The sequence below is a fragment of the Gigantopelta aegis genome, chromosome 9 (genome assembly GCF_016097555.1).
Source record: "Gigantopelta aegis isolate Gae_Host chromosome 9, Gae_host_genome, whole genome shotgun sequence".
NCBI classification, from domain to species: Eukaryota; Metazoa; Mollusca; class Gastropoda; order Neomphalida; family Peltospiridae; genus Gigantopelta; species Gigantopelta aegis.
In genome coordinates, this window is record NC_054707.1 from 60,175,028 (window position 1) to 60,197,574 (window position 22,547).

Genomic DNA, 22,547 nt, shown 5'->3' on the forward strand with positions numbered 1-22,547 from the left:
TTTAATAGAGAAAAAACAAAGCCGTAATGGTTAACCAAAAACGTAACTAGGGGGTTCCTTTAAAAATTGTTTTTGTTTAGAAATTCAGTATTTGAATTCAATGTGTTCGGTCGTCTAATATTTTTAAAACCCAAAGGATCTGTTTTCAAATAATCGTACGTCCGAAAAATAATAGTTAGGAAATTAAATTAAATTAATCTAGTGTTTAAAAAGATAGAACAATCAGAAAAACCACGTTTAATATACAGCCACTAATATTTATGCAGAAAAATATATTGATATGTAATGACCCGTCGTTAAAAAGGCTATGGTAGTCATAACACCTTAAAAGTTGCAAGCAGCAAACTCGGGAATGTGCCCTTGAAAACACGGATTATGTGGTGGTAGTTTATAAATAGACTTACCGGGGCTGTATATTGTATTTACAAGAGCCAGTTCCACAATTAACCAACGGTCATGAGTATGTAGTTGATAAACTAGACTTCCCGGGCTGCTGAGATTTATTACACATCGCTTAACAGGCATTTGCGGTGGGGGTAGGGATTGCTGAGGGGATAAATTCGCCTGGGAAAAGTATAACTAAGTTAATTGTGACGTGTGTTCATTAAATAATCAAAAAAATGGATGTTCGCTGGGCGTTTTATTACGGCAACCCTGTTTCAGAGAAGTTGTACCTCCAAAACTTACCTCTCGATCAGCTACTGCAACGAGACCCTTTAACATATATCACGAATTTTCATTACACTAATAGCACATAATAATTATTTTTCAGACCTCCCTCCCCCCAAAAAGTAAAACCCATAACAAACAAAAAAAACCCACACACACACCCTAAAACAAACCCCAACCCCAAAATCCCAACACACAAACAAAACACTATAATGTCACCAATACCACCACGCCATCTCAAGTAATCAGTATAGTTTTAGTTACTAGTTTGCGTGTCATAACGGTGACAGGAGAGCAAGTAGGGTAGTTGATTGGGGGGGTTTTTCCATCCTAGCCTAGCCTTTAAAATGCCAAATACCTAACGTAGGCGACCCCTGTCTTGGGACAGAAACTCTCTGGTGGAAGTGAGAGGTGTGCCCACGACATGCTGTGCTTGAACAGTTCGATGGTGGAAGCGTGGAAAACATGAGCCACACACCCCCACGTGAGGCGCAAAAGGTTCAGGTCAGCGAGTAAGCCACCAATGCTCGAAGCGTTCTAAACAGACCGGTATAACCGTTGTTATGATCGTTAAAGCCGTGGTCACATAGCCGTTAGTGGACGTAGTTGAACATAGTGGAGGCTAACGTAGTTGAACTTAGTTGAATGTAGTTGAACGTACCGGCATCCGTACCGTACCGTATTTGTCCTTGATGCTAACTTGGTATTAACTTGGGTGAGCCGTGATTTCCGATTTAATTTTTGGACATGTTCAAAAGAGCGGTACGTTAGAGGCGGAATTTGCATCCGTGAGGCTAACGTACTGTGGTGAAGTATAACGTAGTATAACGTACCTGTTAACGTACTTAACCGTACTCTAGCGTACTCTAATCTGTTTGAAAAACAAGCGCACAATGGCCGTTCCACGCCACGTGCAGGATTTTAGACTCCGTGGGTAGTTGCTAAATATAATGTAGTTGGACCTTTTTTAGTGTAGTCTAGCGTATCCTAGCGTAGTATAGCGTACATGCTACCGTAGTCTACCGTACTCGAGCGTTGTCTTACTTACCACTCCGTACTTGTCCGTGGGCAAGCCGGACTCTAACTAGCGTAGTCTAGCGTAGTTTAGCGTAGTTTATCTTACTTTAACGTGGTGTACCTTACTTTAACGTATTTATCCGTATCCTTCGGTGGCTCATCAACCAAAACATGCCGTACCATAACGTATTTCAACGTAGTTTAACGTACTTACACCACGTTTGACCCACGGTAATCTATCCTACGGATCACTACGTCCACTAACGGCTATGTGACCACAGCTTAACTATTTGGTAACAAGTCCAACAAAACTCACGTCTACAGTATAGTGACATAACAGTTTATAACAACCAGATTATTGAAATTTATTCGTCCATTGTTTTGTTTTTTCATGAATGTTACTAGATCCGTCTGAAGAAGGACGCCTCCCCCATCTTGGCGTGTCCTCGGATCCTGTGCATGGTCCCTAACAACCAATGCTCCGTGCCGCTGCAAATATCCAAGATGACCTTCTTTGGGCATGAATGTGCCGGATGCCCCTACTGCCCTACTGACCGTGTTTGAAGTAAGTTGGATTCCTTACACATACATGTGAACAGTGGTGTAAAAACATTCAGAATTCAGCTCATAGTGCAGGCCACGTTATTAGCCCGCGTACTCTGCCGTACGCACAATATTTTACGCGAACCGCCGTTCTGTTCGCGTGTCGGTTACGTAAAAGTTTATTTACGCGAACCGCAAATCGGTTACGTCGTGACCTGTAGACGTTCAGAAATTAAAATTGCAAACTGCACGATTACAGGAAATTTATTCATGCAGACATATTACTAGTATTCCGATAGACTGAATAGCATTCTGACGAATGTTTTAGACTGGATACGTGATGCGCAGCATGCTGCAACCAGTAGACAACGTTATATTGCAACAGTTGTAACTTGCGACCAGTCTAAACCTAGGGATGTGATAAGCATTTAAAAATAAAAGCTAAATTGATTTTAAACAGGTGAAACCTCTGTACCATACCTATATAAAGGTCATTTGTTTTAGCATTTCAGTTCAAATCCAGTCTACAGTAAACTTTGTGAAAATTATTGTACACAAAAAAAGCTGAAATCGCATAAAAAGCTGGAAAATTACACTCTTGTAAACTAAAATGCTCAGTATAGAGTCGAGCCAAAGTAAATGTGCATGGACCGCTGGGAACGGGTAAATTATCTGCTTCTATTTTATCTCTAAAGGAATATATGTAGAAAACATTTTGTTTCAGTACTGGGGCTGATATTTAGTCCTTTTACAATATTGTTAATTTTAGCAATCATTAAAGAAACTGTTTTATGAAACGTTTTGTTTTGTATTTTGTTTTAACTTTATGTTTGAGAGAAAAATTATGTATTTAAAATATAATTTTAACGTAGGTGTTAGGTAACCGATCAGGTAACCCACGGGTTACGCCAATATAATTCACGTAACCGAACAATTGAATACCTAGGTAAAAGCCACGTGAACTGACTTTCTGTTACCTCAGATTTGCAAATATTGTCCCCTGAGAGAGCTAGACGGACATTTGTAAGGGTATGTCGAAAACATGTGCGATTAATGAAATGTTGTCTTTTTTTGTTGTTAAAAGCAAATTTCTACTTGATTTTGTATAATCATGTCAAAAGACATATAGAAACAAATAGCGTGGTCTTTAACAATATGTTCTACGCCATATGACAATAAATAACAATGAGTTCATTTAGTTAGTATTTTGAATGTATTTTTCAGACTGTTGTGGAGTGCATGCTGAAGAATGTTGTATCTTAGTAGTCCATCTTGAAATAAAAGATTGGTTGTCAATCAGTGTTTTAGTTATTTTAAAGGGACAGTCAAAGAAGAAAGAAGCATACTCTGACCACCTTAAGAAATAAAAAATGTGTAATTTTAGAGTTAATAAAAAAACGTGATTATTCCTGCTATGTGGGGGCAGCCATTTTGTTTCTTTTTTTTGTGGCGTCCGGCGCTATAGCTTGGAGCGAAGTGACGTCAGCTCCGACCAACTCCTGTATGCACAGTGTAAACAAACGCTCTAATTTACAAGGTGCTTCGCTTTCATCAACCTGACTTGTAAAACAATATAAATGACTTGATAGTATAATCAACTATTTAATTAAATATATTTCAATTTGCATCAATAAAACGAAATGGAGTTATAGTGTTTTTCTCTCTTAAAAAATCCAAAAAAATATTAAAAAATTATTAGGCCTATTGGTAGAGTACGTTGGAGCAAAAACGACCACTCACGGCACCCAAGTGATAATTTTCTTTTCTTTGACTACGTAATTGGTCAGTTTTGTGATTTTAGCAGGACGGCTGATAATGTCCATCACGATTTTAGGGGTGTCCGCGCGATTATCACATAATACCCTGTGATCTTAATGAAAATATGCTTGGTCTTGAGAGGTTTTTCATGCTCATATACCACGAAGGTTTCGAGCATGTCTATCCCGAGTCCCATCTCTGGATGCCAGTGGCCTGACTCGGGGCAGAAAACTTTAAGGGTCAATTTTGAATTTTAAATCTAAAAAATAAAAACGTGGCACTTTATTAATTGTTATGCGCATTCCAAAAAGAAATAAAACTAATAAATGCAGAGCTCTAGCATTTTAATTTTAATATTTAACAATTTAGTCGCAAAAAGATTGGGCCATCTAAATTTAAATTAATTAAAATATTTATCTTTACCAATTACTTGCCCCATAGACTAAATAAAAGGGGGAGAGGTTAGCCAGGAAGGGGGGGGGGGGGGGGGAGATGCACGTATTTTTAGTGTGTTTACATTGACTGGGGACCGTCTAAATATACACCTGTCAATCAGGAACCACAGGTACAGGCCCCGGAAAGAAAATACCAATTAACTAAGAAAACACTCCGATTATTATTTCAGTACGTGGGTTGATTTATGGAAAAAACGTAATAGTTATTTCGACACTTTGACAATGGTGCTTTATTTTGTATTGAAAAATAACATATACTTATTGCTGGCTTACTGGCATGGACATTATTACAGAACATTGCGATGCATCCGCAAAATTCAGGTACGTTTTGTTTATTCAGTTCTAAGACTAATTCTTGACGTGACACGTTAAGCATTACGTTACCACCGGCTCGCCAGAGGGCGTATTCACTGGGATGGTACAAAATAGCTGCGCCCGTTATATATAATAGACGTCACATTTAACCGTTTTATTAATGAACAATAAGATTACACTTGTTGATATTGAGCAATAATGTGCATTATATATCGTTGAATATGCATACCAGACCAAAAGCCTTGCGCGAGCATCCCTTTCCACAAACCATATTTTCAATGAATAACAAGACAGTGCTTGGATGTTAATGGCCGCAGCTTTTTTAAAGGGACATTCCTGAGTTTGCTTCAACTTTTAATATGTTATCTACTAACAGGGCCTTTTTAACGATTGTAATTACAGATCAAATATATTTTTCTGCATAAAATAATAGTGGCTGTATATTAAACATGTTTCTGAACGTTCTAATATTTTTACTAGGTTAAATTTCATTTTATTTCCTAAAATAAGATAGCATAGTATACTAAATACAAGTACATGCAAGGCTGTAAACCAAGGCAAGTTTCGGCCCTATACCAGAGCAATAGGAAGCATTTGCCAGAGCATGTGAGAACTACCAATGAATTCCAACCAAAACACTCCCAAGGGTAAACCAAGGCATATTTTTGGCCCTATATCAGAGCCATAGGGAGCATTTATAAATGTAATAATTTACATTATATTAAAACCAAAGCTTCATGTGTATGTTGAACTGAGACTTTACGTGATTTGCGCAGGCGCTGAGCTTCTCACGTGATTTTGAACAAATTTAACGTCTTCACTGAAGGGTCGTCTCATATATCCAAAACATATTTATATCCATAGAGGTATGGTACATCTTTCCTGGGGTCGGTGGGAGATTTGCCTTGACATTTTTACAATGGCCATCAGTTGGCATACGCGTTACATGTAAGGGGTGTCAATAATTATGTAACGCTCTAAGAGGAGAGGAAGAAGTCGGTGTATTCGATTTACGTATCATTTATCAAGACTATATGTTATTTCTATTCATTACTTAGACCTAAAAAGGTGGGGGGGGGGGGTAATTGCGCGATCGGTCTAGGTTCGATCCTCATCGGCGGGCTCGTTCCAGCCAGTGCGCCATGGCTGGTATATAAAAGGCCATGGTATGTAATATCCTGTCTGTGGGATGGTGCATATAAACGATCCCTTGCTAAAACAAAATGTAGCGGGCTTCCAAGGCGCGTGTGCAGGGATTTTAGCGGGATTGGGGGTTACAGACTGTGCTGAGCGAAGTTTATATGGCGTCATGCTTCCCCAGAAAATATATTTCAATTTTGTTGAGCTTGGGCAGGTAAGTGTTTCGACCCTCAATACCCTCCCCCTTCACAAATACCCGTTTCCTCTCTAAGATTTTATGTCAAAATTACCAAATGTTTGACATCCAATAGCCGATGATTAATAAATAAATATGCTCTAACATTTGTCGTTAAACAAAACAAACTAACTTTACCCTTTCCATACGAAATAATATTTATATGAATTTGATTATAAAAAAACTCGTAAAATTAAGAAGTGAAAACGTCCAATGTTTGCTTTAGTATATTTTATACATGAAAACAAATATACATGCTCAATGTGTTATACAAACTAAACTTTGAAAGTTCTACTAACACTGTATAAAATATTAATTCGTACAGCACAAGATTTCTCATTTTATCTTTTGAGACGACCCCTACAATTTCAAATCCGCAAACGCAATTGTAAGATGATTCCGACTAATAAAATATTTCTACGATTAAATTTACATATTAAATATATTTTCTTGTTTAGAATATCAGTGTCTGTATATTCAATGTGTTTCTGGTCCTATCAATATTTGTAAGAAGCCCAAACTGGAGTTTGTCTTCAAATAATTTCGTACGTACGAAAAAATATTTTTTAGGAAATAAAATGAAATTTAACCTAGTACAAATATTAGAACGACCAGAAATACGTTTAATATACAGCCACTAATATTTTATGCAGAAAAGTATATTTGATATGTAATTACAATCGTTAAAAAGTCTCTGTTAGTCGATAACATCTTAAAGCCGCACACCCTAGTTCCATCCAGCGAAAATAAATTATAATTTGGTTAATCAACAAACCTGTAATACACTTAGATCACGTTTTTATCAAATGGAGTGAAAAAGCAGGTTTTATATCGATAAATACCATGGGAATCCCCATGTCCCAATTGCTTGAAATAATTTTGAAAGTTAGTATTCTGATGTCACCGGTAGATGTCACTCGAAGCACAACAATGCCTACGTCACGACAAATTTCACAGACTTGGGGTGCGTTTCTTTCACCTCTCCTGGACATGTTCCAACTGTTCTGTACTGGTTGTATCCCCTCTCCAGATATCGTAATACTTAGCAAAATTATTGGTTTTAAGGGTTTGTAACGTTTTGTATTGAGACACTTACTTGTCTGAACTTTATTGTTACTGATAATGTTCACGAACTGTGAAGAAAAATCTCACAAATGAACAACAGATCGGATGTTAATTGCGCGAACCGTGCACGAGAAAACAAACCGAACCAAAATGATAACGGTCACGTGGTATACCAACGTCTGTGACATTGAAATGGAAATATCCCCTCTAAAAATAGATTAGACCTTGTCTGCTCAACGGTTTTTTCTCAGACGTACGTGCGACTTATGAAATACGAAAAATGCATTTTGTGGTATTACAAAAACCAGGATTACCAAAAAACACTTCAGGTGAATGGAAATGTATATTCTAAATAATAAACGGTAAGTAAAGTGCAATTTTATTTGTGAAAAAATGGGTTTAATAGCGAAAAACAACGCCGTAATGGTTAACAACTAGCCGTAACTAGGGTGTGTCCCTTTAAACATTGCAGCAAACTCAGGAATGTCCCTTTAACTGAAACTGACAACAGGCTGTCGTTTGTGCTTTGCCGAGCAATGGCGGCATAGGCGACGAATCGAGCGTATACTTTTGACGATCTCCGTTGATAGCGAACACATACAAGTTTTTTAAAAGTGTATTTGGGCTTGTATTTCATATTTGTACATGATGTTATAATATGGTAACCACAGACTGTAACTTTAAGAGAAATTAACCCGATGTGTGTTTGAATAAATGTCTCCAACGCCTCATGTACTGTGTTGAGGAAGATTGCATTGCCAATCGCATCCAAATGGACCCTATCATTCCTAAATAGACTGGGGCAGTCAAATGTAATGTCATCATGCTTCATGATCCAACCCCCATTAGCTATAGCAGCCTTCCTCCTTGATCGGTTGACCCGTTTTCGTTTCTTATCTACTGCTGGTATAGAATGAGCCCCCCCCTCCCCCTTTCCAAAATAAATGGGGCAGTAAGTCGGACCAATTAAAATACAGTCCGGTATCAACTGAGATAAACGGTAGATATCACTCTCCACTTCCATACATAATTCTTCGCTTGGCACATCTGTTACGTCATTACTACCGACATGTAACATAAGATACCGTTGTGGAGGAAATAATGCTAAATGTTCACTGATTAAGTGCATTCCACCGTCCCACTTAATCCACGCTGCTCAAGCCAGGAAATGTTCACTCGTAAATGATCCAGATGCAAATTTAGGTTTAACTGAACATCTGCTCTCTTGGAAGCTCATAACACAATGGAGGAACCTACTATCCATATATCTGAAAACCTCAATGCTATTTAAACTAGCAATATCTACATCCATTCATGTAATTGTACACACCAACATGACCTACATGTTGCTATACAAAAGAAGTTGCACGTGTATCCAACCACATTTTCTAAACCCGAATATACTTTTTGAATGCATTTGATGTCCAACGACCCATAACCTGAATTACTTCAGAAGAAATTCCCCGCATCGCCAAGGAACCCAATAAGTCAACAGCCTTTCTTAATACTGCAGTAAACTGATACCTAGTGAGAGGTTTTCCATCACAATGGATACACACATAACTGGCGCTAGCTGGTCTAACCAGCAGGAACTCTCATGTTCCAAACTGGGCATATCAAGGTGCCAGGTATTTGCGGAATATGTACTGTTGTACCGTGCCCTCTTTGGTCAGTTTTGGAATATCTTAAAGTGACAACCATATCCGAATCTTTGCCTGTGGCCAATTTTACGTCGGTGAAAATTAAAGGCTGATGCGCTGCATGTATAATACTATAAACTAATTTACTTACCTTAAACAGGCCAAAAAATGCCAAGCAATATACAGCCCTGAACAAAAAAATTCATAGCTAGATGACCAAATCTGTGCCAGTTATGTGTGTATTTGCATCAGAATATAAGAGTGACTGGGGGATCTAGAATGTAGAATCTGGTTGTCCACACAATCTCTTTATGCCTTCTAAGGCTTTTCTTACAATGAAAACGGAAGTTTGGTATTCCCATCCCCGTAGTTTATGCTTATGGCTTCGTGGAAACAACAAATTAGGGGATAACTGGAAAACTGATAGTGTATTATTAAAACAGAAAAAAAATCACAGCACACTACTAATATTAAGGTGATGAATTAGTCTCCAGCTGCCATCTTTCTTTGGTACCAAGCCTATTGGTGATAACCTTAAATTTGGTAATGGACGAACAACTGGCCCAGCGATTCTACCTAACTGTTCTTCTTTTAAAACTTTTTGAAAAGCGAAAACTTCATTATCCTGGACAGATAATAAATTATTACCAATAGTTCTGGTTCTCAATCCATCATAATGTAAATAAAACCCGTTAGTAAAACCCTCCACTAATTCTTTAACAACTACACGATATGGGTGACTTTCAAGTAAATGATTTAGCGTATTTGCGTTTATTGGGATAGAACCTCGGTGCTGTAGATCGAACTGCTCGTCTCCCAAAGAACCTGGAATTCATGCCTGTTATGAAGACAATAAATTCATTCGTTCATTGATAAATATCATTTATTTTGGTGATGGATGCTTTGTTTTGCATCACCAAACGACCATCCCGTAAGGAAATGCATTTTTCAAGATTTTCAAAGGGCATGGAGTTGGATAAAAGTAAATTTAAATCTATAAATTCACCATTAATTATATTTTGTCTTATTGTATGGGAGATTGATTCCCAAATCCTCGGTAATACTGGCAACTTGTACAACATTACTATTTATAGCATTATCATTTTTATACTATCAATCTGATTTGCATAATTAAATATACCAGTAGCAGGAGCCAGTGACAAAGATTCTACAATTTGCGGCATTAATTGTTGGGCAACGTTTGCCAGCTGCTCTTCAGTCAGATCTAAAGTTGGCTGTTGTGATGTCCCTGGCTCGGCCGTTGTAGTCACGTGTGCTAGTGGCTCTGGTGCTCATGTACAAAGCTTTTCCCTTTTTTCCTTTATTTCCTTTTGGCATCTTTAGATAAACACTTTGATAAAAAGATATTGTTCTCGGTGTATTACCGACAATAGTTTAAAACGCTGTTGTTGAATAATTATAATAATGTTAAAGTTTACTGTTGATTTAAAAGAAACCGATCCACGTTGTAACACTGTTCTTCATTTCACCGATCCACACTGTTTTTGGAATTCTTCCTTTGAAAAATAACATCGTTGTTCTTTTCTCTAAAAAGAATCTGATTCACTGTTAAAAGTGCAAACATTGTAAACATTATATACAATGTCCTTTAGAAGTTGCTAAAATGTTCTTTCTTTAACAAAGAAACTGATCCAATAGCAGCAAAATTATTTTGTTTATAATAAATATTTCAAAATAGATTTTTCTTATATTAATGTAATCGACTAGCCGGCAAGGCTTGGAAGTTTTAATTTCAAAACTTATATACCAGTACCTAAATTACGTCACGCAGTTGTATGACGTCACTTATAACAATGAATGCTATGTAGCACTACTAAACGCAATACATTTAATTGTTAGGGGCCATTCAAATATTACGTAACGCTTAGGGGGGTGGGGGTGTAATTCCAAGCGTTATGTGGCGTTACAAGGGGTGAGGCGGGGGGGGGGGGGGTATATTGAACAGCGTTACGTAACACAATTCGTTTTCTCTCTTAAACGTGCCATGCCATGACAACAATATATAGTGTAGTTTTTTAGAGGTAAATGTAAACCCAAAACAATTATAAATCAAGCTGAAATACTTTAATACACCAGACATTTTAATATTGTATTTATGTTTCCATCATACAGCAATACGTCACTTTAATGACGTCATCGTAGTACACATGGGTATAAATAAACATTGCCACGTTGCTTTCGGCCAAGAGAATGAAAGTTATAGATTTGCGTCCGAACAATTTTAAAAACACATGAGGCTTTATTTCAATTTTCATTATTCATTATGTTTATTGATCTATTATTTCCATAGTAGATTCAAGTCCAAATGAGGTCTTTGACATGTTTGAAGGTGGAATATAAACTATTGAAATTTTTAAATTTCATTTTAATTGAGCTCTACCTAGCTAGCTAGGGCCTGTATGATTCAGTGTCTCCTTTGGATTGGTGGATCAAGGCAGTCCTCGCACTGAGGATAGGTATCTGCTTCGTCTTCGACACCATGGAAGATTACTTACCGCATGAAATCAACGGGAAATCGGCAAATGTTCGTTCGAGAGCCGAATTTTTCCATTGGTCTATTCGATGCGCTGAAACAGAAGGACCAATCACATCGTTCGACACATCAAGAGTTCGGCATTTTCGTCAATGTTTGGAATATACTGCTTCCTGCTTGAAGATTCAATGCTCTACTGGGCTACACTTCAGAATTCAGGGTCGTAGGCTGGGGGGGGGGTTCGGGGATTCGGACGAATACCCCCCCCCCCCCCCCCCCCCCCCCCCCCCCCCCCCCCCCCCCCCCCCGCTGAAGCAAATGGTCCGCTTTCAGAACTAAAATATACAGGGTTTATACATATGGAGTTTCTGGTGGTGCAAAAACAAAATAGAAAAGGTCCACTTAGTTCATATTCGACCCCCCCCCCCCCCCCCCAGGTCCAGCTCACGCTACGCCCCTGGAATTTATGACGGAGATGGCAGTTTTGGCGCAAAGGACCTCGTAGACATTACCACTTTCACGACATGCGGGCGGTGGACGCAAATCTATAACTTTCATTCTCATGGCCTTGTCTGTTGGGGGGGGGGGGGGGGGGGATCGCCGAGCCTTACGTAATAATTGTTTGGGGTGTGTGTGTGGTCTAGCGTTACGGGACGTTACAAGGGGGTGAGTGGGTGTCTAATGTTGACAAAAATTGCGTTACGTAATATTTGAACGGCCCCTTACAACATACAACATCAATTACAATTAAAAGTCTCTAACAATTTAATTTATAAAACGTAACCTTGTTACTTTGACAACTTGATTTAATATAAAGATTAAATCGTATTATTAAAAACAGAAAAAAAATCACAGCACACTATTAATATTAAGACTTGTTCCCACCCACCCTATCTTACACGTACACACTCGTTTGAAATTCAATGACCTACCTTACCAGTAATAAAAAATATTTTAAAAGAATTTCGTAAGATTAATACATAAGGCGTTCAAACTTAAAGCGTAAACGGTTTTGTGAAATAACCTAATTGGGGTATTTCTATGGTGTTTTGTTTTATCAATTACCAATAAGGATGTTATAGTTTGGTAGTGTCCAACCATGCTGGACGAGTGCCACCGGTGGGACAGGATATGCTAGCCTTTCACGAATACCTAATATCATCACTGGTATGACCGTGATCCACGAGTGCATGTAATCACAGCTGTACTTATTCTAATGAGCTGTCCGGTGCTACGTTTGATTTAGTAAACTAGTCTGGGAGTGGCAGACCTCGTTGTGGCGGTGCAAGAGAGATGAGATGTCTAGTAATGGATCTCCTCTGGAGTGAGGTACTAGATAGAATTCAAAGAATGAATCATATATTAAAACAAATATAGCTATAGAAATACTTAGACAATGTCCCAGGGAGTGTTTGGTGCCAACTGAATGTCATATGTCATTTGGGCATAAATACACATACAAATGTTTTACTGTTATTGTTGCTGTTGATGGTGGTGTTATTTGTTTGTTTGTTGTTGTTTTTTCTTGTTTGTTGTTTATAATGTGCGACGTTTTTATATTATGTTTTTTTTTTTTAATCACCTCAACTGTCGAGGTGACCAATTTTAAAAGACCGCCTATATATATATATATATTATATATATATATATATATATATATATATATATATATATATATATATATATATGTATATGTATATGTATATGTATATAATGACCACGATGGTTGTTATTTTCTATTTAGTAAATCTGTAGCGTGCCTTCATTTCATTCTCTCAATGATAGCACTTATTTCCGTATGTGTTTCAGTTGTTACTTTCAACGAATTCCAAATTTGATTAGTTTTTTTCCCCCTAAAAACATGTCAGATACATTAACTTTATGAATTACTGGATAATACCACTGTGAAAGAACCGAGGTAAATACCTGTACCGATTTGACCAGCAAGCTCTGTATCCTATACTAAAAACTGTCTATTGTTTGTTTTTTAAAGTTACATTCTCTGGTTACCATATTATAACATCAAGTAGGCTACAAATATGAAATACAAGCTCAAATGCACTTTTTAAAAACTCGTGTGTGTTCACTATGAACGGAGATCGTTAAAAGTATACGCTCGATTCGTCGCCTGTGCCGCCATAGCTCGGCAAAGCATAAACGACAGCCTGTTGTCAGTTTTAGTTAACACGTGCGTTTGCCGATTTCAAATTATAGGGTTCGTCTCAAAAAATTAAAAGAGAAATCTTGCGCTGTACGAAGAACGTTCGGTTGAGGATACGGTACTAAGAGTCTTTCGTTAAAGGGACATTCCTGAGTTTGCTGCATTTCCGACTAATAAAATATTTCTACGATTCAACTTGCATATTAAATATATTTTCTTGTTTAGAATATCAATGTCTGTATAGTCAATGTGTTTCTGGTCGTCTTAATATTTGTAAGAAGCCCAAACTGGATTTCGTTTTCAAATAATTTCATACGTACGAAAAAATAATATAAACATCCGTCTCTGTTAGTCTATAACATCTTAAACATTGCAGCACTTTTTAAGATGTTATCGACTAACAGAGACTTTTTAACGATTGTAATTACATATCAAATATATTTTTCTGCATAAAATATTAGTGGCTGTATATTAAACATGTTTCTGATCGTTCTAATATTTGTACAAGGTTAAATTTCATCTTATTTCCTAAAAATCTTTTTTTCGTACGTACGAAATTATTTGAAGACAAACTCCAGTTTGGGCTTCTGACAAATATTGAGAGGACCAGAAACACATTGAATATACAGACACTGATATTCTAAACAAGAAAATGTATTTAATATGTAAGTTTAATCGTAGAAATATTTTATTAGTCGGAAACATCTTACAATGCAGCAAACTCGGGAATGTCCCTTTAAAACCGGTTTCATCTTGACAACGTATTATCGACAATCGTACCTTCCTATTTCAGAATTAATATTTTATAAAGTGTTAGTTGAACTTTCAAAGTTTAGTTTGTATACTATTTAAAAAAAATAATAACACATTAATCATGTATGTATTTTAAAAATAAAATATACTATAGTAGACAATGAACGTTTTCACTTCTTAATTTTACGTGTTAAAATCGAAAAATTCAAATAAATATTCTTTCGTTTGGAAACGGTAAAGTTTGTGTGTGTGAGGGGGGGGGGGGGGTTGTTTAACGACATCAAAGTTAGAGCATATTGATTTAATAATCATCCGACGCCATACAACCGTGAATAAAATGTGTTTGAGTGCGTCGTTAAATAAAACATATCCTATCCTTCCTTCCATCTGCTGTTGGATGTCTAACATTTGGTAATTTTGACATATAATCTTAGAGAGGAATCGGGTGCATGTGCAGGGGGAGGGTATTGGAGGTCGAAACCCTAACTTGACCAAGCTTAAAAAAAATTGAAATGTAGTTTTTGGGGGAGCATGGCCCCATATAAACTTCGCGCCTTGGAAACCCGCTACATTTTTTTTTTTTAGCAAGGGATCGTTTATATGTACCATCCCACAGACAGGATATCACATACCATGGTCTTTTATATAGCCGCCGATAGGGATCAATCCTAGACTGACCGCGCATTTCCAAAAAACACCTTTTTAGGTCTAAGTAATAAAAAACACAGTACCCTCTTCCTCTACCCCTAGAGCGTTACGTAATTAGTGACACCCCCTTACATGTAACGCGTATACCAACAGCTGGCCACAATCAAAATTGCAAGGCAAATCCCCCACCCACCGACCCCTGGAAAGGCGTTGTACCATACCTCTATGGATATAAATATGTTTTGGAGATATGAGACGACCCCTCAATCAAGACAGTTAAATTGGTTTTAAAATTGCGAAATCTCACGTGATCTCTTGTTGGGGAATTCCTCACTTGTGATAAGCCAATGAAAACCGAGATCGGTAGGAGTCCGTCAAAAGTGTCCCACTTTCGAAATACTGGCTTTGTTTTTGACCTGGATAAGCCAGCGTAGTGAAACCAACGCGGAGTGCGGCGTCATATATGCACCAAATGTAATTGGATTTTCTGTTCTATATGCTTAAATAATAAAAAATATTCCGGATACTGCCGCTTTAATGCACATACATTTGAACACAATGTGGAACAACAAACTTAAAGGGACATTCCTGAGTTTGCTGCAATTTTTAAGATGTTATCGACTAACAGAGACTTTTTAACGATTGTAATTACATATCAAATATATTATTTTGCATAAAATATTAGTGGCTGTATATAAAACGTGTTTCTGATCGTAATAATATTTCTACTAGGTTAAATTTCATTTTATTTCCTAAAATATAGTTTTTTCGTACGTACGAAATTATTTGATGACAAAATCTAGTTTGGGCTACTGAGAAATATTAAGACGACCAGAAACACATTGAATATACAGACACTGGTATTCTAAACCAGAAAATATATTTAATATGTAACTTTAATCGTAGAAATATTTTATTAGTCTGAAACATCTTACAATGGAGCAAACTCGGGAATGTCCCTTTAAATTTCATACAATAATCGTTATTTTAATTGTAAAATACCCCCATTTATCTGTAGTGTGGTCTTCGTTTTCTGAAGAGGGTGGGACGTAGCCCAGTAGTAAAGCACTCGCTTGATGCGCGGTCGTTTTGGGATCGATTCCCGTCTGTGGGCCCATTGTGTTATTTCTCATTCGAGTCAGTACATCACGACTGGTATTTCAAAGGCCGTGGTATATGCTATCCTGCCTATGGAATGGTGCATATAAAAGATCCCTTTGTACTAATGAACAAATGTAGCAGGTTTCCTCTTTAAGACTATATGTCAGAATTACCAAATGTTCGACATCCAATAGCCGATGATTAATAACACAGTTGTGCTCTAGTGATGTCGATAAACAAAACAAATTTGAACTTTATCGTTTTCTGAGTAAATATATATGTTGACGTTTCTGTAGAATTTTATTCTATGAAGAAGTTCATCAAACTTGGGTTTCATGTTGGCGTATTTACAGTATCTTTTAATGATTACAAGGAGATTCAGCAGCAAATTTTCATTTGCGTTACCAAGTAAAACAACACGGATGTTTATATTTATTGTTCTGCTAGTTTTAATTTCAAATCTGAATGGATTGTAGGTATATATATATATATATATATATATATATATATATATATATATATATATATATATATATATATATATATATATATATATATATATATACAACTTATACAACTCCTATCTCTGTAGTGACCGATGGGTATTTGGCAAGATAATGATTGATTCCATGAATCTTCCGTGCCTCGTCTATAGGAGGACAGCCACTCCCGGGATCCTTTACAGCATTTTGACCGCCACAAAGAGAACTACCACTCATATAATAGTTTATTAAATCAAAACTATCACAGGACAGAGCTCATTGAAATACAGCTGTGAGGACATGCACACATGAATCACTGTCAAAACTGATGATACCAGGTGACCGCGAAAGGCGAGTTTATCCTGCCCTACTGGTTGCACCCGTTATGAGTACAAATTTGACTTATATATAAATCAGGGGAGGGATGTAGCCCAGTGATAAAGTGTTCGCATGACGCAAGGGATCTTTTATATGCACCATCCCACAGACAGCGTAGTACATACCACGGCCTTTGATATGCCAGTCGTGGTGCATTGGCTGGAACGAGAAATAACCCAATGGGCCCACTGACGGGGATCGATCCCAGACCGACCGCGCATCGAGCGAGCGCCCCAAGGTCTTTACGAATTATGTTTTTATATCTTCGCTCACCGTTCTTTCTAACAGATGCCCCATTGATTAAGCAATGGCGTTTTTCGTTAAGTTTGTCGTATATAATGCTGAAAAATCAACTGTTTTAATATTAGTGATTGTGAGTGAATGAGTTCAAGTATATTTTGGAATTTTTGAGAATCCACGTGATTAATTACCAATTGTCTCGAAGACGTTTTGGCAATATCTAGAAAGACCATCGTTGATAGTGGTCAGGATAATTGTGGTGAATTTGTTGGATGTCACGTAATATCTTTTCTTGTATGGATTCTTATGAAGTTTTTGAATCCAGTGCATGTTACAATGGACATGTCTTCGGATTTTAGGTTCAAGCGAAATGTGCGAAGAACAGATTCATGTTTTTGCATATTTCTTCTTCAAATAACTTGTTCAGAACCATATACAATAAAATTAGTGTCGTCATAATAAAATATGTTACATTTCATATTCTTATTTATGCCATTAATATTTTTTGTTTTGTTTAAACAATTGTGAAATAGGGTCGCCTGAAGGATGGTGCACTCACAATTAAAGCTGCAGACCCTGGAATATTTCTATTATTTAAGCATTTAGAATAGATGATTCATTTCTGTTTGGTACATAAAAGGTCCATCACATCGCTCTGGTTTCGCAATGCTCGCTTATCTACATTATCTAGGTCAAACTCAATGGCCAGCTTTGTTTTTCTTCATTTAGCGGGACGCCAGTAGAACTGGGACTTTACGTGATTTGTGCATGCACTGAGCTTCTCACGTGATTTTGAACAAATTTAACTGTCTTGATTGAGGGGTCGTCTCATATCTCCAAAACATATTTATATCCATAGATGTGTGGTACAACACCTTTCCAGGGGTCGATGTGGGATTTGCCTTGAAATTTTGACAGTGGCCAACGATTGGCATACGCGTTACATGTAAAGGGGTGTTAATAATTACATAACGCTCTAGGGGTAGAGGAAGAGGGTTTTGTGTTCGATTTACGTAACATTTATCAAGACTATATGTTATTTCTATTCATTACTTAGACCTAAAAAGGTGTTTTTTGGAAATGCGCGGCCGGTCTAGGATCGATCCCCATCGGCGGGCTTGTTCCAGCCAATGTGCCTTGACTGGTATATAAAAGGCCATGGTATGTGATATCCTGTCTGGGGGATGGTACGTATAAACGATCCATTGCTAAAAAAGAAATGTAGCGGGTTTCCAAGGCGCGTGTGCGGGTATTTCAGCGGAGTTGGCGGTTATAGACTGTTGAGTGAAGTTTATATGGGGTCATGCTCATCCAGAAAATATATTTCTTTCTTTTTTTCAGTTTGGGCAGGTAAGGGTTTCGACCCTCCCAATACCCTCCCTCTGCACATGCACCTGTTTCCTCTTAAATCAATATGCTCTAACATTGACATTGATGTCGTTAAACAAAACAATCTAACTTTACCCTTTCCAAAACGAAAGAATATTTATTTGAATTTGTCGGTTTTAACACACGTAAAATTAAGAAGTAAAAACGTTCATTGTCTGCTTTAGTATATTTTATTTTAAAAAATATATATAAATGATCAATGTGTTACTAGTATACAAACTAAACTTTGAAAGTTCAACTAACACTTTATAAAATATTAATTCTGAAATAGGAAGGTACGATTGTCGATAAAACGTTGTCAAGATCAAATCGGTTTTACTGTACATATCCTCAACCGAACGTTCTTCGTTCAGCGCAAGATTTCTCATTTCATGTTTTGAGACGAACCCTACAATTTCAAATCTGCAAACGCACGTGTGAAACGAAACTGACAACAGACAGTCGTTTATGCTTTGCCGAGAAATGGCGGCACAGGCGACGAATCGAGCGTATACTTTTGATGATCTCCGTTCATAGCGAACACACACGAGTTTTTTAAAAGTGCATTTGAGCTTGTATTTCATATTTGTACATGATGTTATAATATGGTAACCAGAGACTGTAACTTTAAAGCATTGATTAAAAACATACTTTATTGTACAAAGAACAAAAGAATCGGGAACAAGTTTAACAACATACGAGGCCCTCTTCTATATACATACAAAAACGTTCATTGTCTACTTTAGTATATTTTATTTAAAAAAAAATATATATATATACATAATCAATGTGTTACTAGTATACAAACTAAACTTTGAAAGTTCAACTAACACTTTATAAAATATTAATTCTGAAATAGGAAGGTACGATTGTCGATAAAACGTTGTCAAGATCAAATCGGTTTTACTGTACATATCCTCAACCGAACGTTCATTTGAGCTTGTATTTCATATTTGTACATGATGTTATAATATGGTAACCAGAGACTGTAACCTTAAAGCATTGATTAAAAACATACTTAATTGTACAAAGAACAAAAGAATCGGGAACAAGTTTGACAACTTACGAGGTCCTCTTCTATATACATACAATATACATGGCGACCTATATCACATAGCTGTACATTTAAACTACCTTTAAAGGGACATTCCTGAGTTTGCTGCAATTTTTAAGATGTTATCGACTAACAGACGTTTTACCGATTGTAATTACATATCAAATATATTTTTCTGCATAAAATATTAGTAGCAGTATTTTAAACATGCTTCTGATCGTTCTAATATTTGTACTAGGTTAAATTTCATTTTATTTCCTAAAATATTTTTGTTTCGTACGTACGAAGTTATTTGAAGACAAAATCCAGTTTGGGCTTCTTACACATATTAAGACGACCAGAAACATATTGAATATATAGACACTGATATTCTAAACAAGAAAATATCTTTAATATGTAAGTTTAATCATAGAAATATTTTATTAGTCGGAAACATATTACAATGCAGTAAACTCAGGAATGCCCCTTTAAAGAGTAACATATAACCAGTGGAAAAATATTATATACCAAAGAATATGAAAGAAGAACAGAAATAGTAATGCAAGATTAAACACAAATAGTACATGTACTTCACGTGCAGTCAAACTCGTTATCACACTTACAAATAATCCATACGGTAATTTAAATTATACTTTATTAATCAAAACGATAAGTTTGATATATATTTGAACACAAGTAAATATTTCTTTATTATTAGCATCGTTTAATGTGCTTCGACCATATAACAGTAACTGTAAATCTATTGGTTGAAAATGCTGTAAGGAATTACATAGAATCTGTCTCTGCTGTTCATATTTTCCTTATTAAAAGTAAAGGTTTCTAGCTTTTAATCAGTATATTCCCACCCAACAATGTTGAATGCCATTTCAGAATCAATTGTTAACAACAAACTAAGAATTCGATTCAATTCAGAAAAGTCCATAATGTCATATAAAATCATATTTTCTTCTATATATCGTCAGGCAATTAGCACGAGGCAAATTTAATGTCTAACGTAGAGTCGCTTTTATGGTGTATCGTTGTGTCTCTTGTTTGGATTATTTTGTTTGGAGTAGCAATTCAGTTAAGCAATGTTCATCGTGGTTCAATGAGCTAATGTTATCACAAAAAATGTTGGTATAGTTTAGGCCTGGGAACTGTCGGGCAAGATGGCGGCTAGTTTACATATTGATATGTCAAGTAGAATCGTCGTTTTGTCAAAGACATTGTAATGGTTGGTTTTATCTTTAAATATCACCTTTTTTAGCACCTTGCTACCTTGACCTCATCATTCTAAGCTTGTAAGTATTGATCTTGCCGTTGTTCAGAAACCGTATGAACAAAAGTGTTGCTTTTTATTATTTAAAATGATTTGGTATCATTTAGGGTATCATGTATACATATACTAAATATTTAAGCCTATACCCATGTTGAACACCTTCATTTATCATAATTTTATACACTATGGTTAGACTAGCGATCGTTAGTGGCATGGGTTCGACCAGCGATCGTTAGTGTGATGAGTGAAACTAGCTTTTTAGTGGCAAAGGACGAGGATGCCTGCATGATGCTTGCATGCACGGCGTGTCAGACGGGGTAGGAGAGGTATGAGGTTGCACAATGGCGGCAACTTTATAGACTGTTGGAGAAATGTTTTCCCAAGTCATCGGCAATACTGTTGAGCGCACACAATCTTAATCTACGAAACAGTTCTAACTTTATAGACTATCGGGAAAATCGTTTTCCAAGTCATCGGCAATACTGTTGAGCTCATACGATCTTAATCTATGAAGTAGTTCTAACTTTATAGACTATCGGGAAAATCGTTTTCCAAGTCATCGGCAATACTGTTGAGCTCATGCGATCTTAATCTACGAAGTAGTTCATCTTTGGTTGCCCGTTTTCCCTTCTTGGACCTCCAGCAGGACAGCATGCTGTATATCTTCAGTTCCAGATTATTTCCATGTTCACATTCGCACCTGTCAATGTCGTTCTGTTCTAACCCCAAATGCAATGCCAGCATCTGCCATTCTTTACCAAGATTCTTAGAAAGAACAAGGAATATCTGTTGAAGTTCGTCTACAAAATAAAATATAGTTATACATGTACACAACTTTGAATATTGGATTGCTAATTTTTTCACTCGGCAATAAAATATTTATTGCAAAACAACATTTCATCAAATGTATACAACTCTATAGAATATCCAGTATCGCATCTCAGCAATAATGGCAATAGTCTAGTCCAGATATTATTTATTATTCTAATAATTATTGTTATGGCATGCATTAGTTTTATTATAATCTCAAACATAAGAGTTCTCACTCAGTTAAAATAGGAACAATCAATATCATCCCACATTCAATCTGATATACTGACTTCGATGGCGTAGACGTTAAGCCAATGGTTTTAAGTCTGGTAGGTACTGGGTTCGCATGCCGGTACAGGCAAGTGCGTTACAATGACTTAACAGGGAGGTCTAAGATCACAAAACTATCTTCTCTAGCTACTAGTGACCATTAGCAACTAACCGTTAGCTCCTGGCCTGAATAGACAGCTCAAAAGGTTGAGGTGTATATCCAAAGCAGCATGCCTAAAACTTAATTGGCTTAAGTAAGAACAGTTAAAAGTCCGATATTTTAAAATCCCCCCCCCCCCCACTCACCCACACACACACCACACACACACACACACAGAGAGAGAGAGAGAGAGAGAGAGAGAGAGAGAGAGAGAGAGAGAGAGAGAGAGAGAGAGAGAGAGAGAGAGAGAGAGAGAGAGAAATAAGTGTATAGAGGTTATTTTCAGAGTGGGTTTCGGTATCATCAATATTATATATTATTTTTATTCCTAATAAACTGTATAAGCAACTTTAATTCCAGTCAGCCATTACTCGATATTCAAATGACATAAGAATATGTGACGCCATGTCCTTTTGAATGGAAATGACGTCAAACTTGAATGACGTCCTTTTGGGATATCCATATATCAAAATAAACTAGTGTTTAAACAGAGATTATTAAACGAGCTTGTGTGTCGTACTGATTTTACGAAA

The 22,547-nt window shown here is 36.7% G+C and overlaps 1 protein-coding gene and 1 long non-coding RNA gene across 3 annotated transcripts in view; one reads left to right on the top strand and one right to left on the bottom strand.

The window, feature by feature from the left end:
- The window catches only part of LOC121380403, a 35,775-nt gene that overhangs the window by 4,281 nt on the left and 8,947 nt on the right, over positions 1-22,547 (bottom strand). Inside the window, exon 4 of one of the 2 annotated variants that reach the window (XM_041509198.1) lies at positions 19,927-21,574. The exons of the other annotated variant lie outside the window; for it this stretch is intronic. The gene's annotated coding sequence lies outside the window, so the exon portion shown is untranslated. Of the gene's footprint in view, positions 1-19,926; positions 21,575-22,547 lie in introns of those variants that run through there. 2 annotated transcript variants of the gene reach the window in all.
- Positions 2,097-3,525, top strand: LOC121380404. The gene is made up of 2 exons (XR_005958928.1): positions 2,097-2,251; positions 3,454-3,525. It is a non-coding gene; the product is annotated as an uncharacterized LOC121380404 (long non-coding RNA).